Source organism: Myxocyprinus asiaticus, chromosome 6 (assembly GCF_019703515.2).
Source record: "Myxocyprinus asiaticus isolate MX2 ecotype Aquarium Trade chromosome 6, UBuf_Myxa_2, whole genome shotgun sequence".
Classification (NCBI taxonomy): Eukaryota; Metazoa; Chordata; class Actinopteri; order Cypriniformes; family Catostomidae; genus Myxocyprinus; species Myxocyprinus asiaticus.
This window is the reverse complement of record NC_059349.1, coordinates 26,976,471-26,994,050: the sequence shown is the minus strand read 5'-3', so window position 1 is coordinate 26,994,050 and position 17,580 is coordinate 26,976,471. Positions and strand designations below refer to the sequence as shown.

Here is a 17,580-nt window from a genome sequence, read left to right as displayed (position 1 = left end):
CTGTGATGCTCTGTTTTGCAGCACTTTATTTGACAAAATATAACTCAAATGTTGTTTTTTGGATTGTACTGTGGGGTTCTGTATAAGAGCTTTTCATTTGTTAAAACAAAATATTGATAATACATATATGTTGAAAATGAATTGCTATATTTTCATTTGATTAAATTTTTAATTTCATTCATTTATTTAAACACCATTTTGATGGTAAAACTGGGTGTTAGCAACAACAGGCTGTGATTGACCCAGAATGATTAATTCCGGCACTTAGGAAGTGATTAATGCAAGAAAGCCCCCAGCACTGATCCGGTGCTATTTTGGGCTAATTAGAAAGGAAACAATCTTGAGACTGCCCAGCCGTCTCAGTATCTGTCAAGTTATCAGGCTAGTAACAAAGAACAGAGCACAGCTCAAGGTTGCACTGGAGCAGGATAAGCATGCATTTAGTGCAGGCGGGATGCCCAATTACACCCACAGCAGAGAGACCCCACCAGGATATTTTTAAAGACAGCATGACAGAGATCTGATCTTTCCAAGATGCACAGGACACAAGCAATGTGCCAGTTCCTACTGCTCAAGGATGAGTTAAACACCACCTCAGTGAAACTAAGCATTTAATTGAGCTGTCTGAGAGCTTGCATTAAAGCCAAAACAAAAGCTTTACTCAGTTACACCCACCCATCCAACAGCAAACTTTGAAACTGAATGCAAGTGGTAAACCATCTATATGGTTTGAGGGGATCCAATGAATGCAATAACAGTTCCAGATCTTGTAATTCCAAGGAAATACAGTAAGGAAGAGAGAAAATACTCATTCATTCTAGTTGTAAATTATTAGTCCATTATGTCTGTGAAAGTGACAGACATAATAATAGCAAAACAGTGAACCTACAAACAACCAGAATATAATACATTCTCTCTGTTGACTGCAGACGAAACAAGGCGTATGAAGCATTCCGTTTATAATTACCGCACGCGTGAAAGTGTTTGATAAACAGTCGATGAGGTGAAATCTTTCTACAATTAATACACTGTGTGAAACTCAAAACACTGCAATATCACCTCAAAAAACAATCGATCGTGGTCCGTGACTTTACTGAAAGCCAAACTTCGTCAATAAAGTCTATTTGAACTTCAGTCTGAGTCACGGAGGCATTTTATTTGACAAACACACCTAACTTCTACTTAACCGTAAACGCCAACTATTATCGTGAGCGGTAAACAGTCGATATGTCGACAAACACGTACCGTCTCGCTCCGGGTTTAAGGCTTGTCATCTGGGTTTTTAGGGCAGTCCGATATCCAAAGCGATAGTTTCATGTCTAATGTGTCAACACGGGGTTTAGTGGAGTAACAGCGTTACGCCCTGCCGTTCAGACTCTGCGTGCTGACAGCAGCCAGTGCAGAATGAGAAGAGCTGCGGCGCGCGAAGACAGGGCAGTTCCTGACCGCGAGACAGGGGCGGGAATTTCTGAACGGTGACATTACTGACAACGCTGAGCAAAAACACGTCACCTTTACCAGGTTCGACCTGACGATAGATAGATAGATAGATAGATAGATAGATAGATAGATAGATATCTCTTAACAATTGAAAAGGTGTCAAAGTCACATTCATGGGTGCTTTAAGGGTCATTCTCAGTATGTCAGCTTAAAGGGATAGTTCACCCAAAACTGAAAATTCTCTCATCATTTACTCACCCTCATGCCATCCCAGATGTGTATGACTTTCTTTCTTCTCCTGAACACAGACAAAGATTTTTAGAATAATATTTCAGCTCTGTAGGTCCATACAATGCAAGTGAATTGTGACCAAAATGTTGAAGCTCCAGAATAAAGCATAAAGGTAATCCATACGACTCCAGTGGTTTAATTCATGTCTTCTGAAGCGATCCGATCTGTTTTGGGTGAGAATAGTCAAAAATATAAAATATAAATTGATAATTTATTTTATTTGGATCTTGCCATTGCAGTTTCTTGGCACCATCTTGATTTTAAGCTTGATTACACTTTCTCACGCCATCTGCGCACGTTAAGCACTAGGAAGTGTAATTGAGCTTGAAATCATTATTGTGCCTAGAGACTACAATGGCAAGATGTAAAGTGAAAAAGGAGTTACATTTTGGTCTATTCTCGCCCCAAAACCAAATACATCACTTCAGAAGACATTAATTAAACTACTGGAGTCTCATGGATTACTTTTATGCTGCCTTTATGTGCTTTTTGGAGCTTTTCAGAGTACTGGTCACCATTCACTTGCATTGTATGGACCTACAGACCTAAAATATTCTTCAGAAAATCTTCATTGTTTTCTGCAGAATAAAGAAAGTCATACACATCTGGCATGAGAGTTAGTAAATGATGAGAGGATTTTCATTTTTGGGTGAACTATCCCTTTAAGCTCAGAGAAAAAGTTTGAAGCGTCTTTGACCCATTACTCTGTGTTACTGAAAAAAGAGAACATAATTTAAAGCATGATTGTAGGGCACCAACCTAAATTAAATATGATGTAAAAGCAATAAGCTAAATCTTCTTACAGTACTGTAAACCCTATGCAAAAGCCACAGTAAAATCAAGAAAAATAAACAGCTGCTCACTGTGGGAATCTCTTGATTGCACGACCTTTGTTTCAAAGGAGCCAGTAGTGTGATGAACATACACAGAAGAGTTTACTGAAAAGGAATAATATATTCAAAGAAATGTTTGATATGCCCAGTTACTCATTCTTTGTGTACCACAAATCTGGAGGGGAAGGGAACATCAGAGTTGTTTGATTTTTACACCCATATTAGTGTCCATATCCATAAAGTGTTTCAATTACAGCTCTGGTTGAAAAGACACAGATAAATATAGAGGTGAATATAGAAAAGATATAGTCAGTGCACAACAGTGAGACATAACTGCCATGACTCAGCAATCATTCTGCATGGAAGTAGAAGAAATTATCGGGTTTGGCTGCAATATTCATCACAGACTGTTTGACTGCTTTCTGCAAATTCTTTAGCCGCTTTCTATAAAGGTGTAATTTAAACTTTAAAGTGTGTAATTTAGTGCCATTAGCATCACAAAAAAGAATAGCAAAACAATGACTATACTATTTTTAACTTCCATTGGTCACACAAACAAATTCCTGTCCTAAACTCGCGTCATTGGTTGACATGTCAGGCTGGTTGTGATCAATGCTGAAAATGCCACAGAGCCAGAGTCACAGTGTTTACACTTTTCAGGAAAATCAACCTACAAAGGGCTTACTTATTTTTGTCTCTGCATATTAAGCTAGGGAGGACGTATTTAACATTGTATAAATGTAATCTGTTGAACAGGATCTAAGCTAAGCTGATACATTTAAAGCTGTAATGAAGCATGGGGGAAAACCAGACAACTAATGAGGAAGACACACTCATGCAACCACCCACTCATAGATATCTTTGTGCCTCATGACTGTCTTTCCTTGCCTCTCCAGAAAGACAACAAATTGCATGCAGTAAACAGGCACCTGCCAAGGTGTGCAGGTGTATTTAAAGCTAATGGGGCTGTTAAGTTCAACTGAGCCTACTTAGCCTTCAGGCTTCAGTTACTGAAGAGATTTAGTTTCCAGCCATGCCTTAAATTCTATGGTCTATGTTCCTGATGAAGAAAGAGAGCCCTCATCTCTCAGCACCTCTGTCCCCCACAGTCTCCAACTTTATCACACAGTCACCAGAAGAAAGGATTTTCCCAGACAGATCACAAATCTACCCGTTCTCATTCCACACCAGGGCCACACTCATTTTTGTTACCTTTGCGTAAGAGCTTCTGCATTATAGAGCTCCTCTGCAAAGATAGCTTCACAGCACATCATGAACAAAGCAAATATGACAATGTCACAACGCCCAGAGATAGCTAGACTCATGTGTCTTAAAGTATGATTGGAGAGGAATCCAGTGACTTTATTTCAGAAACACAACTCTGATGAACAATGATACACCCCAAAAGCAGGTTACAAAAAAGATATCAGCTTTTACATGTTCAAAGCTTTCTATATAGTTTGACACACAGTTACTGTCATGTGTGCTCACAACTTTGAATGTGAACATGAATAGTGTATTTCTCCACTATACATTATACTACAATGTGGGACAACCCATCTTTGGTTGACTTACATTTTTCTTTTTGAATTTACTGTAAAGTTGTTATTGTTTATCACCTGTTGGGGATTTAAAATACAGGACTAGATCAGTCTTCTGCCAAGAACATACTGTATAAAATTACTGTTGCATGGCAGATATTTCACAGCTTGTTAAACAGCACTGTCTGTCTGTCTCCCAAATGGACTGCTTTGAACAGTCTGTTCTTGAGGAGACCAATTTCAAACATGGAACATTTCCCTCACTGTAAACATTTCTGCAACATTATATCTGGATTCTTATCTACTGTATGTTTCCTTGACTATATATATAAAATATTTAAAGGTATACTCCCTTTCTTGAACCCCAACCAAAAAATACATTAGGTTTCCTGCAATATATAAAATATGTCAAACCACAGTTTTGTTTATAACCATTTAAGAATTGAATGTCAACTCCAGTGTACATTTCTGGATGTGCTTGCATATACTGTGCCAGGATGTTAAAGGTGTATCTAGGTTTTACATATTGTATTATGTATTCAGACAATATACTATGAGACAAAGCATACTTGGTGTTTACCTTTAAACCAAATCAAATATATGTAAAGTATGAGGTTACAGATTACCCTTGAATCCATATGGTAAGCAAATGAAATAACAGTAGAAAGTTTAAAGAATGGGGTCATTGGGAAGGGTTCTTCTCAGTATGAAAGCATTAAGTAGAGCCACAAGGTCAGCCCCTCACCCAAAATCAGCATTTGCAGCAGGGGACATGAGATCAGTTGGGCCTTTTGTTTCTGAGAGCTCCAGCGGAATGACACTAATAGGACATTTTCTGTAATTGAAACAACATGAGTGGACTCTTGTAAATAATGTTAAATCAAAAAAGACAAATGGCTGACAAGCCTTTATTTTATGGAATGTTCTGATTTCTATTGGTTAAATGTATCACCACGGTTCCACAGTCGGCAGACACTTTGATCCAAAACAACTTACATTACATTAAGCTATACATTTTATCAGCACAAATGCATTTCCTGAGAACTGAACCCATGACCTTGGTGTGGCTGTACCATTTGAGCTACATTCTGTGCTTTTTTCAACTGCTGTACCAAGTTCTGCAGAAAAGGTCATAATTCATTTTAATTATTAACAATTTAATTAACTTATTAACTATGGATGTATTTAAGTGGTGGTTCTCTCACAGAATTAAAACATAATAGGTATGTGATTTTTCCTGTATAGAAATGTATGCCAATCTCCCATTGACTGGCTTTTTCTGGGACTCTCCTTCTGTCCCAGATCTGCTTACTGAATTACTCTGGTCCCTCCTCTTTAGTTACAGCTGTCTGTACTCTGTATCTGCACCCAACTGTATAGGCTGGGATGGAACATCAATTAGGGGAGGGAAACATCAGAATTGGTTTGGCCACAGAGAGGAGCAAAGCCATCATCAGGGTTCAATTAAATCCCAGAGGGACTGGTGGGAAAGTGAGTGGAGAAAGACAGGGAGTCAGCTGCTGAGATGAAAAGGAAGTAAACAGCTCTTTCTCTCAGGAAGACGAATAAATGTCAAGAATCTGGTGCGCTGCCTGTTCTTCATTGTTCTCTTAGGGAGATGGTCAAAGTCAGGCCACTGGGCTGCTGTTGCCCACTGTCAAGCAAACACAGTCACCATTGTACTTCCATGTCAGGGGTTAGCGCTGAGGCATGAAGGCCTCTACATCAGAGAGCTGGACCGCAGCCATGAAAGATGACCCCACAGCTTTGCCTCTGAGCTGTACGAGTGAAAAGTGCCAGGATCCACATCCAGAATTACTCTGGAACTGGCCTATAAACATGATCTGTCTTCTAATTGCATTTTACTTTAATAAGAGCAGAAATCTGGACACACTCTTACCCTCCCAGTCCTATAATGGTGTAAAACAGAGCTCCTCTGCTGACAAGAAAGCAGTCGAGGGAGTTTTATTTTATTTTTTTATCTATGCCTCAGAGAATCAAAATTAAGGTAGTAGTAATGGTTGTTCCACTCTATCAAGTGTAAATAATGAATGTAAAACAACCAAGGAAGATAAGCAGAGTTGGTGCAGTGGAATGGCATGACAGTAAAGAGCAACAAAAACTGCAGCTTATTTATACCAGGTTTATAGTTGTCAGAAAGCATATTATAATTGGTGTTCATGACCCGGAGCCAAAACAAACTTCACACTCAGAATGAAAGCTTTACTTGTGACATTCACCCCATGCTTAAATCACAGCAAAGAATACTGAAAAATAATTAATTTTGTAGACATCATCAGTTGTCTCTGTAGGTGTATCTACAAGATAATACAGAAAACCTTTCTGATAATAAAGGGATGTGCCATAAGCTTTGTTTATATTTTGTTTTAGTTTTGTTTGCATCCACTTTGATATCATTATATGTATATTATGTTTGCAACAGCACACACTCTTCTCATTTATCACAAGTTGAAACTCAAGATAGAGTAATAAAAAAACAAAGATAGATAATTAGATGGACGGACAGACAGACGGATAGATAGATAGACAGACAGACAGACAGAAGGATAGATTGATGTATGAATAGATAATTACTTTTTAAAACAATGCACATTGATTGTTCAAGTGTTCCTAACACGTAACTACTCATCTGTTTGTTTTCAAATTTGCTGATTACTGAAGTCTAAAAACTACTGTGCTATTAAATTAAAGTTGGCAGTTCGGGGGCCTGGGTAGCTCAGCGAGTATTGATGCTGACAACCACCCCTGGAGTCGCAAGTTTGATTCCAGGGCCTGCTGAGTGACTCCAGTCAGGTCTCCTAAGCAACCAAAGTGGCCCGGTTGCTAGGGAGGGTGGAGTTACATGGGGTATCCTCCTCATGGTCACGATTAGTGGTTCTCGCTCTCAATGGGGCGCATGGTAAGTTGTGTGTAGACCGCGGAGGGTAGCATGAGCCTCCACATGCGGAGACTCCGCGGTGTCATGCACAACTTACCATGTGCCCCACTGAGAGCGAGAACCACTAATCGCGACCACGAGGAGGATACCCCATGTAACTCCACATGCGGAGACTCTGTGGTCTACGCACAACTTACCATGCGCCCCATTGCAGCCTGGCTCTGAGCCTTGCACACATCACTGCAGACATTCATCAGCAGTCGAGAGAACCTCGCACCCATTCTTTATCTGGCAACCTCCAGCATTTCTAGATCTCAGCGTCTCTCTCTCTCTGTCTCGCTCTGTCTCTCTTTATCTGTCTGTCTCCGTCAATTTTTCCCTTTTTATTTCTTGTATTCCCTTTTATTGTGTGTTCTTTTTCAGTTCATGTCCTTTTTTCAAATATCCATCATTCTCTCTTCAACTATTTGCTTAAAATTTGTCTTCATGTTTTTCTGCATTTTTCAGTGGATTAAGGAGCTGTTCGCACATGATGCATTACGTGTATTTGGCTGTTGAGACACGTCTCATTGATTTTACAATGCTTCTTGCATGAACGCCACATTTTAAAGATGCTCTTTCAAGTTTAAAATAGCTAAACTTTTGACAAACAGGTCACAGCACATCAGTGTCACTTTTAAAAGAATGGACCAATCAGATGGATCTTAATCCACTGAAAAATGCAGAAAAACATGAAGACAAATTTTAAGCAAATAGTTGAAGAGAGAATGATGGATATTTGAAAAAAGGACATGAACTGAAAAAGAACACACAGTAAAAGGGAATACAAGAAATAAAAAGGGAAATTTTAACGGAGACAGACAGATAAAGAGAGACAGAGCGAGAGAGAGAGAGAGAGAGACGCTGAGATCTAGAAATGCTGGAGGTTGCCAGATAAAGAATGGGTGCGAGGTTCTCCCGACTGCTGATGAATGTCTGCAGTGATGTGTGCAAGGCTCAGAGCCAGGCTGCAATGGGGCGCATGGTAAGTTGTGCGTAGACCGCAGAGCCTCCGCATGTGGAGGCTCATGCGGAGACTCCGCGGTGTCATGCACAACGAGCCACGTGATAAGATCCACGGATTGGCAGTCTCAGAAGCGGAGGCAACCGCCAGATTGAGGTGAGTAACCACGCCACCACGAGGACCTACTAAGTAATGGGAATTATACATTCCAAATTGGGAGAAAAGGTGATAAAAAAATAAAATTAAAAAAAAGTTGGCAGTTCAAAGGTCTAAGGTACACCTCATTCTGTCTGGGCTAAGAATAACATTGACTCAACCCTGCTGGACACAGAATAACTTCTTAAGTGTCTACTTTAGTTGTCTGCAGGATGACAGCGGCCTGTATTTCCAGTTGCTAAGTCCAGAAACTACAGTCCAAATCAAAGGCTCTTGGTCCAGGTCCTTGGTGGCCCTCAAAGCCACAGCCACATTGAGCCCCAGTAGACAAGCCAGAGACTCAGACACACACAGAATATTTTCCATATGAAAATTTATGTTGAGTGAAGTAGCAGTTTGCATTACCACAGAGTGGCTTTGAATATCATTAATAAAACATTGACATACATTCCAAATGATCTACCAACCTCTGGTATGACAGAAACAGCCATATGTGGTGCAGGAGCAGTGAAAAGTCTGGGCTTACTGGAAGGTTGCAGTCACATAGGTGTACAGTACTTACGCAACATGCTTCACAACTGTCTGCAAATCCAAAGAATAAAAAGCTAACGATCCAACGTGTTAACATGTGGCTGAAATAGAATGCGTTACCATTGAGACTGATGGCTCCAACGCAGCTCAACACAAAATGACACAAAGCTATGTGTTCAGACTCTCATGCTGATACAATGCTAGTTTCAGTGTAAAATGCTGAGCACAGACAGTATTTCTGTGGTTATATTTTGGAATATTTGACCTTTTCGAAATGGCATTTATGTAATATGTAATTGCTCTGGCCCTCTGAGAACTATATATGGAGTCTCAAGCTGAAAATAACAATTACCTCTTAAAATGCAAGGGTCCTATAATAATATGTTCAAAAATAGCAAACACAACTGAAGCACATATCAACACAGCCCAGCACTAGCTGTCTACACTGTCTTTCAGTTTCACGCCTTCCCTAGTTTGATGGATGTGTTTTCTGTGGAAGCTTATGCAGTGTTTTCTCTCTTACAAATAAACTGGACTTACTTTCTTACAAATAAAAGGAGCCTTGTTTTAGGAAATGGGTTATGTGACATACCAAAATGACTCCTTTGGTTTACCTAAAATGGCCTCAGGCTATATTTCCATTAAGAACAAGCTAATGACCAAAGAGGGGCGTGTGAACCTTTTTTCTGTAAGGCTGAAATATACCTTTTTTAAATAAAGCACATTGCAACCAAACTATGGACCAGAATGCAAACACATAAACCTTTTGCTGCTCCACAGAGGAGGGCTGGCAACTTGGACAATTCTTCAGCCAACAAACCTCAAAGGGATCATTTACAACTGATGATTCACAACTCATTTTATTTCTGTGAGCCATTAAGTTAGCTGCTAACTAGATACATTCCTATGAGACTCTTAATACAGTGTAGATAGACTTATACTAAGACTGTCCTCTCAAGAAAAAGGCGAGAATTTCGAAAAACGGAAGGAGACTTAGGGGCTGTTGTTCACACAGGATGCATTCTTGTGTTAAAACAGCTGAACAGAGCATGACGGAATGGAATAGACGACACATTTATAGTCAGATTACCTCCCAAACACTGTTGCTAATGTAAATACTTAATATGCTTGTCCATATATATATATATATATATATATATATATATATATATATATATATATATATTTAAAACTGTTTAAAAAAAACAGCATTTTTGTATGTTTTAGATCTTGGTTCCCAACATGGGATGCTGGTATACAGGTATACTGAACAACATGGCTATTCTGGTCCACCAGCTAGACTAGCAACAAACCAGCCTGAAACACCATGGGAATGCACACTGGTCTAAATTGGTCTTTTCAGCAGGGTATTCAGATCCATCTGATTGGTCCATTCTTTTAAAAGTGACACTGATGTGCTGTGACCTGTTTGTCAAAAGTTTAGCTATTTTAAACTTGAAAGAGCATCTTTAAAATGTGGCGTTCATGCAAGAAGCATTGTAAAATCAATGAGACATGTCTCAACAGCCAAATACACTTAATGCATCATGTGCGAACAGCCCCTTAATCCACTGAAAAATGCAGAAAAACATGAAGACAAATTTTAAGCAAATAGTTGAAGAGAGAATGATGGATATTTGAAAAAAGGACATGAACTGAAAAAGAACACACAATAAAAGGGAATACAAGAAATAAAAAGGGAAAGTTTGACGGAGACAGACAGATAAAGAGAGACAGAGCGAGAGAGAGAGAGAGAGACGCTGAGATCTAGAAATGCTGGAGGTTGCCAGATAAAGAATGGGTGCGAGGTTCTCTCGACTGCTGATGAATGTCTGCAGTGATGTGTGCAGGGCTCAGAGCCAGGCTGCTCCCTGCTCCAGCACCCATAAATACTGCGCAGCCTGCCTGTTCAGCCCTCAACCACCACCAACGCCTTGAATCTGCCTAGGAAATGCAACACACACTCTTCACTCACCATCTCCTTTCCTTCACTGTTCACTCCTCTCCCCTCCATAAGAGGCATTTATTTGCTACAATGGAATTCTTGTCATGCATGTCTCATGGGAGGTTCAAAGCAAGAGTTAGTACTACTGCTAAGATCTCAGGGGCAAACTGGAAATGAGGTGTCTTTTTTTATTTATTTTTTTTCTCCCAATTTGGAATGCCCAATTCCCAATGTGCTTTTAAGTCCTCGTGGTCACGTAATGATTCACCTCAGTCCGGGTGGCGGAGGACGAATCCCAGTTGCCTCCGCATCTGAGACCGTCAACCCACGCATCTTATCACGTGGCTTGTGGAGGCTTCACGCCATCCACCACACGCCCCACCGAGGAATTAAATAATCCCAAAATTTACCAGATTAGTGGTATCAAATCTTTAAAAGATATGCAAAGTTTCGTTTGATGCACTTAGTGGCAAGTGAACTTCATATTCATAAGCAGAACTGTATATTTGTTTAGTTTTTGAGTTAAAGAAATAAGCTGTACTTTTTACTTTTGGCAGAATTTCTAATCACAGAGTCAATTCACATTTTCTGCCATTTTTTCCAGTGTTTTCTATATAACCGTTCACAGAGACTACCCCACCCTTATTAAAACAAATTCATCCTTTTTTTTTTCTTTTTTTTTTTTTATAAAGCCGCTGCTAAACGGCACATAAAAGCAAAATGAACTGTGGTTTGTCACTTTACATGTACATACAGTCTCTTGGCCAGAATAATACCTTTTGCCATTTAGTCAAGCTCTAATTATGTGACACTACATAATCCTTTTAAAGCATCCACAGTCAAAATCAAACCATCCTGCTCCCAGTTGGTGGCCCATTTCTCTAACAACTGAGATTCCCCCCTGATTTTTATCAATCCACACTATCATTACCAACCCTCCACAATCAATGTCTTCTCTCTCTAACAGCACTCATTTCTCTCTCCCCTATCACTTTGATCTCACTTTGGAGAGAAAACTGCTCCAAGCACAATGTCTTGCCCGTCAGAATCTGTGACAGCCGTTCATTCATGTTCAACACGATTTTTAAGATGTTTTTATTTGTGATAGCAATAGCAGATGCACAATTCTAATGCAAATTAGTTACTGTCAGCAGATTGAGACATTTCTCTTCTTGAGTTCATTCTTCGCCATTCAATTCTTATTTTTCTGAAGCATTTCATCAATGTGTCATGTTTAACAAGGAAACATCAAAAACACCTCTGAACTAAAAGATCTTCTCTGTTGTATACTGTATCTTTTTTCATTAGCCCTTTGATTATACTGAGATCTGTAGCGGGAAAAGGGCAACTTGCCAAGGGGAGTGTCAGTGTGGAATTTGCAGGAATTTGATCTAGATATGTGTACAAGTGTACCTTCACTTCCATGAAACAATCCTTTGTGTGCAGCTCCTCCAACTGTGGCACAGCCTGGCACTAGCCCAAGAGTGAGGAAGGACAGTATGTGTACCATTCACATACTCCCCATCTCCCATCACTAAACCCCCCTCATCTAAACTTTGCTCTCAGAAACAGGGTTTGGCAGAAATGTTCAAAACCTGTTATCCACTAATGGGTCATGACCAATAAATGGACTGCAGGTCTGTTCTGACTGGGTCAATGGCAGCGACCAATGCTAAATGCAAATAATGAAATGTGGCCAACTATTTGTGCTTTGCACTTAGTTAGGATAGCAAAATAAATAGGTTTTTCAACCTTTAAAATTTAGGAGAAAACACTTCCACATATTTTTTTACGACATCAAAGGCCATGTGCCCAACCAAACTAAGCTATTTTGGTGCAAATTCATTTGTTATTTGATAGAATCTAGCCAAATTAGGGAAATACCAACATGGACAGGTTGTGTGACATGCCCTCATACTCAAAAACTGTAATATTAATAGATTTCAGTGTTTGATTTTAAGGCATTTTTGTTTACTTTTGTACAATAAATAGTACTCTGGTAATTTTGGTACTGTGTTGGGTCACCACTTGATTTCCAATGTAAAATCTGGGTACTGAAGCTAAATTAGTTGAGAACCATTGTTCTAATCAACCTGCCTCACTTACCACTGTAACCCCTAATAAGTTAGAACAAAAAAAAAATTTAGGCAATCAGTTACATCAAATTGTTTAAGTTAATAAACTCCGAAGTTGGAGTTAAAATAATTATGCATGTTAATAGCTCTTAACTTGAAGTAGGCCAACTCATACATTTTGAATGGCACTTAACTTTAAATTTACAATAATCTTAAGTACTTAAAGTAGTGGAAGCCTAGGTAGTACTAGCTAGAATTAGCTAATACAATGAATGCTAGCATGCTGAATGATAACCCTGTTTTAATTAGACTACCAGTTGCTCAGTGTGAAGCACTATAGAACTTTTGGAATATTTTCCTGTCCTTGACCAAAGCTCAAGCTCCTATTCACCATAAAGAACCCCCAAAACCAAACTCAAAAAACACTCAACAAGTCTTCCACTTAAAATTCATCTTGGACAAAGACACATAATATAACACTTAATTGTAACATTTAGTCACTGTTGAGTGCCATGCAAATCATGCTGGGAAATAAAAGTCCCCCTGCCAGTTTGTTTAATTTCAGTTCCTGTAAATTGAGAGAAGTCCAACTCAAAAACAATTCAGGTTACATGAAGGTGTCAGTTTCGTGAACTCAAGTTTTAAATAACGATCAAGGTTAATTTGAACAAATTTGTATGACACTCAAACAATTATTTTGAGCATTAGGGTTGACAATGTTACATGCAATGGTTAGCTTAAGGAGCAACTTCTACTTGGGCTAACTTTATTTATTCAACCTAATGTGTTCAGGTTAATTCACGGATGTTAAATTATTAACAATCTAGCAAAGAACACGAAACAGAGTGGGGTAAATATAGGCAGAAAACAAATCAGGATTAGGTGCCGCTCCTCTGCTGAAAATTGGCAGGATCAGGGTTCCTATGGAAACGATCAGGTTCATGGCAACGCTGATTCGAGCCAGCAGCACCTGAAACACATGAAGAGAACGAAAACACAAATGGAACAAACCTGCGGACTCACTGAGACCGTGACAATAGTATAGCATAAATCCTATTGGATTAAAAAAAAAAAAAAAAAAGGAAATAATTACAATTTATAAAATAAAAAATATAAATGGACGTAATATTTACTGTAGGCATTCACCCAGTGTGTATATGCGTGTGCATGTGAGACATTTTGACAGCAGCTACAAGCTGTAACTCTTCTCGTGTTGATTTCAGAGACAGGAATGCTATACTGCACACCTCTTTATTTGCCAGAGATTAAAAAAACAACAGCAAAGCATGTGTGTGTTCTCTGCATACATCAGATGCAGTTGGCAATCTCAGCCAGGACATGCGGATGAAAAGCAGATGTGCACAATAGTGCTTCTGTTGCCTTCACTATCTGATGTTAGCATAATGTAAAAATGAAAGAAACCTTTCAGATTGAATAATGAAACCTATAACAAAGAAATTGTAGAAAACAATAACAAACCCCACAATGACATTTCTGAAATTCATTTGGTTAACTTTCACTCGACCCAAAACCTTATGTTTAACCGTCACACCACTGCTGATGATACTTTGGAAAGAAATGAAAGTTTTAGACAATAAAAAAACATACAAAAAGATATTTAAGGAACAAATGAACACTTTAGCATTTTTATTGATCTCTGTGTTTAAGGCTTTTTGTAAAAAAAAAAGAAATTAAAAAAAAAAAAAAAAAAGGGATACATCAACTCGACATCTGTAAGCAAATATTAAGGTCCTGCTTGTACAAGTAAGTCATGACATAAGAATTCAAAGACAGGTGCAAGTTAGCGTGGCTTGGTTGTGATGCCTGAGGGTTACTTCTATTGGTATGTCTTTACATTTTGCAAGACAGAGTCATGACTTGAGATGACACAGAGACTTGAATAAAACCAGTTAATTTAGACGGTAACACATGAAGCACATATAAGTTGCGTGACATTTTTTTTTACAGTGTACATGTGTAATGTTTTTAATAGAAGCTGCTACAAGAGGATTGCACACTTTAAAAATGTTTTGTAATATAAAACCTTTGATTCATGTGGTAACATCTACAAATTATTTTTATTCAACCCAAAAATATTAATTAACATGACCAATTCAACCTGACTAGGTTACACCAAAAAAAGCATATTTTTATGGTTTAGATCAAGTAGAAATATATCCTTCAGGCAATAATATCAGGTTGCCACTTTTAACGGTGCAGGTACATTTTGTATATTCTTAATGAGATGTCCGTGACCAAATGGAGTTTTTCAGATTTGCAATTTATTTTCAGAATTAATTTAATTATATAATTTTAAGTTAAATAGTCAAGATTCCTTCATTTCCCACATTATTACCAGAATCCATCGTGCCCTGGTGCTGTGGAAACTGTCTTCGTGTGAAACTAGCTGAACAACTGCCCATCTGGATATCAAGACCATGCTATCTCCAGTTAAATGCATTGTGTGACCAATTCCTGCTCCTAAAACAAAATCCACATTTAACGATGGTGGGGCTTAAAGGAATAGTCATTTGTATGAAGCTCAGATCCTAAATTTGATTCCTCTTGGGACAAGAGAGCTTGGTGGCTCTTATTCAAAGGCAAAACTGGTAACAGGGGTATCAAAGAAATCTCAAAAACTCATTAAAGTCGCTATGTTTCAAATTTGCACAGTAAAGGCCTGGACAAAGAAGTCTTTTGACTTTTAAATACTTGCTCTGACTTCATCTCTCCTCTCAGATGTAGCGACAGTAAATCACAGTTGGCGAATAGAAGAGATGTTTCTGTCGTGATTGGGGCCAGCAGTGCAACTCCAGCCAAGAGGAACATGATGAGAGATGATGTCATTGTGAGTACAACAATCTTAGTCTCTGGTACAGTCCAGGGTGTATAAAAGATGCCTCATATGGGGAAATCAGCCTCCTGTTATTTCAACAAGCTGTTCAGAGGGCTGGTGTTACTGATCCAAGTAACACCATGTGAAGTGAATTATTTAGAGCTAGCTGTCTCACATCTTTTCAAATGGGTTTTTTCATGGATTTGCTTTACACGGCTTTGCCAATCTCCATTGTCAGAGCTTATAAAAGCAAGTGTGAGCCTTTGAGTTATTTCTAAGATTTCTTTTACCATACAATGTGATTTAGAGTGTAGGTGTTTTTCCTAAAGTGGTGTGAGACCAAACCATTATACATCACTGTATTGTGATGCTGTAATTGTGTGTGTTTTAAATGTTTGCTACAAAATAGTTTCATGTTGGAATGTTTTTGAGAGTTCAGTGACATGATATTAACTATATGGAAATACCTTCACATGATTTAAAACCTCTCGAAAATCAAGCATCACTCAAATTTGGATAGAACTGCAACCAATTAAATAAACTGCAATTAAATCAAATAGATCTTTATTTACTTTCTGAATTATTTGGCAAAAGACTTTTATTTTAATTAAAAACACGTTACCTTGTTTTAACTCACATGGACTGAAATGAGAAGACACAACATCTTGATACACAGACACACTTCAATGAACCTTGTGGATATTCTTTTATTTACTGCACTAATATGAGTCAAGAGTGAAGATATCGAATGTCCTTGCTAAACAAAATCTTTTCCCCGCAAACGAAGCCATGTTTAGAAGTTGGAAGATGATTATTTATTTATTTATAAAAAATTTTACATCCAAAAATCACCTTTTGACTCTTATTAGTGCAGTAATCAAATAAAAATGCACATGCTTCATTGGAAGATGTCGTGTCTTCTCATTTCAGTCCATGTAAGGAAAGGGACTGAATGATAGTTTAAAGTTCACCCAAAAATGAAAATTCTCTCATCATTTACTCATCCTCATGCCATCCCTGATGTGTATGACTTTCTTCTGCTGAACACAAACAGAGATTTTTGGAAGAATATTTCAGCTCTTTTGGTCCATACAATGCAAGTGAATTGTTACCAGAACTCCAAAAGCTCCAAAAATGAGAAAATCAGCATAAGTAATCCATAAGACTTTAGTGGATTAATCAATGTCTTCTGAAGCAATCCAGCTGATTTTGGGTGAGAACAGACCAAAATATAACTCCTTTTTCACTTTACATTTTGCCATTGCAGTCTCTAGGCTTGATCATTATTTCAAGCTCGATTACACTTCCTAGTGCTTGATGCACAGAGCGCTAGATGGCGTTATAAGAATCGTAATCGTGCTTGAAATCATGATCACCAAGGAGACTGCTGTCAAGATGTACTGAGAAAAAGGAGTTAGATTTTGGTCTGTTCTCACCCAAAACCAACTGCATTGCTTCAGAAAACATTGGGTGAACTAACCCTTTAATTTACCATTCACTTTTATTGCATCTGTTTTCCATACAATGAAAGTGAATGTTGACTAGGGCTAATTTACGCCTGACATCTTTTGTGTTCCACAGAAGAGTCACAATATGAGAGTAAATGATGACAGAATTTTCATTTTTGGGTGAAATATCCCTTTAAGATCGTGACATGAACCTCTCAAAATCTGCTGTGTCTTTTTAAAACAACAAGATTTAAATCAGTCAACCTGTCAACACTGAACATATTTTGGGGCCAAAGCAGACCATGAAAGACTCACTGTCCCCTGAATCTTTCACCAGCAAGAACCCTCTAACCCTCTGTGAGTACAGGATATAAATGGCAAATAAAACCTCCAAAATCCCCAATGCCTTGGGTCTCAGTGGTGATAACCTGTTGCTCCTGCACATCTGTGAAGATTTAGATTATTTCTTTTGCCCTCTGACTCACCTCGTACTTCATATATCTGCAAAATGGGATAATGACACATACTATTTTTCACTAATGTCTGTCTGACTTAAATTATGTATAAACAGAAAAATAACCT

At 38.4% G+C, this 17,580-nt stretch overlaps 1 protein-coding gene across 2 annotated transcripts in view; it reads right to left on the bottom strand.

The window, feature by feature from the left end:
- The window catches only part of LOC127442284 (serine/threonine-protein phosphatase 2A regulatory subunit B'' subunit alpha-like), a 123,777-nt gene extending 122,394 nt beyond the window's left edge, over positions 1-1,383 (bottom strand). For both annotated transcript variants that reach the window (XM_051700186.1, XM_051700185.1), the window contains exon 1: positions 1,246-1,383. The gene's annotated coding sequence lies outside the window, so the exon portion shown is untranslated. The remainder of the gene's footprint in view (positions 1-1,245) is intronic.
- Between the last annotated feature and the right edge of the window lie 16,197 nt (positions 1,384-17,580).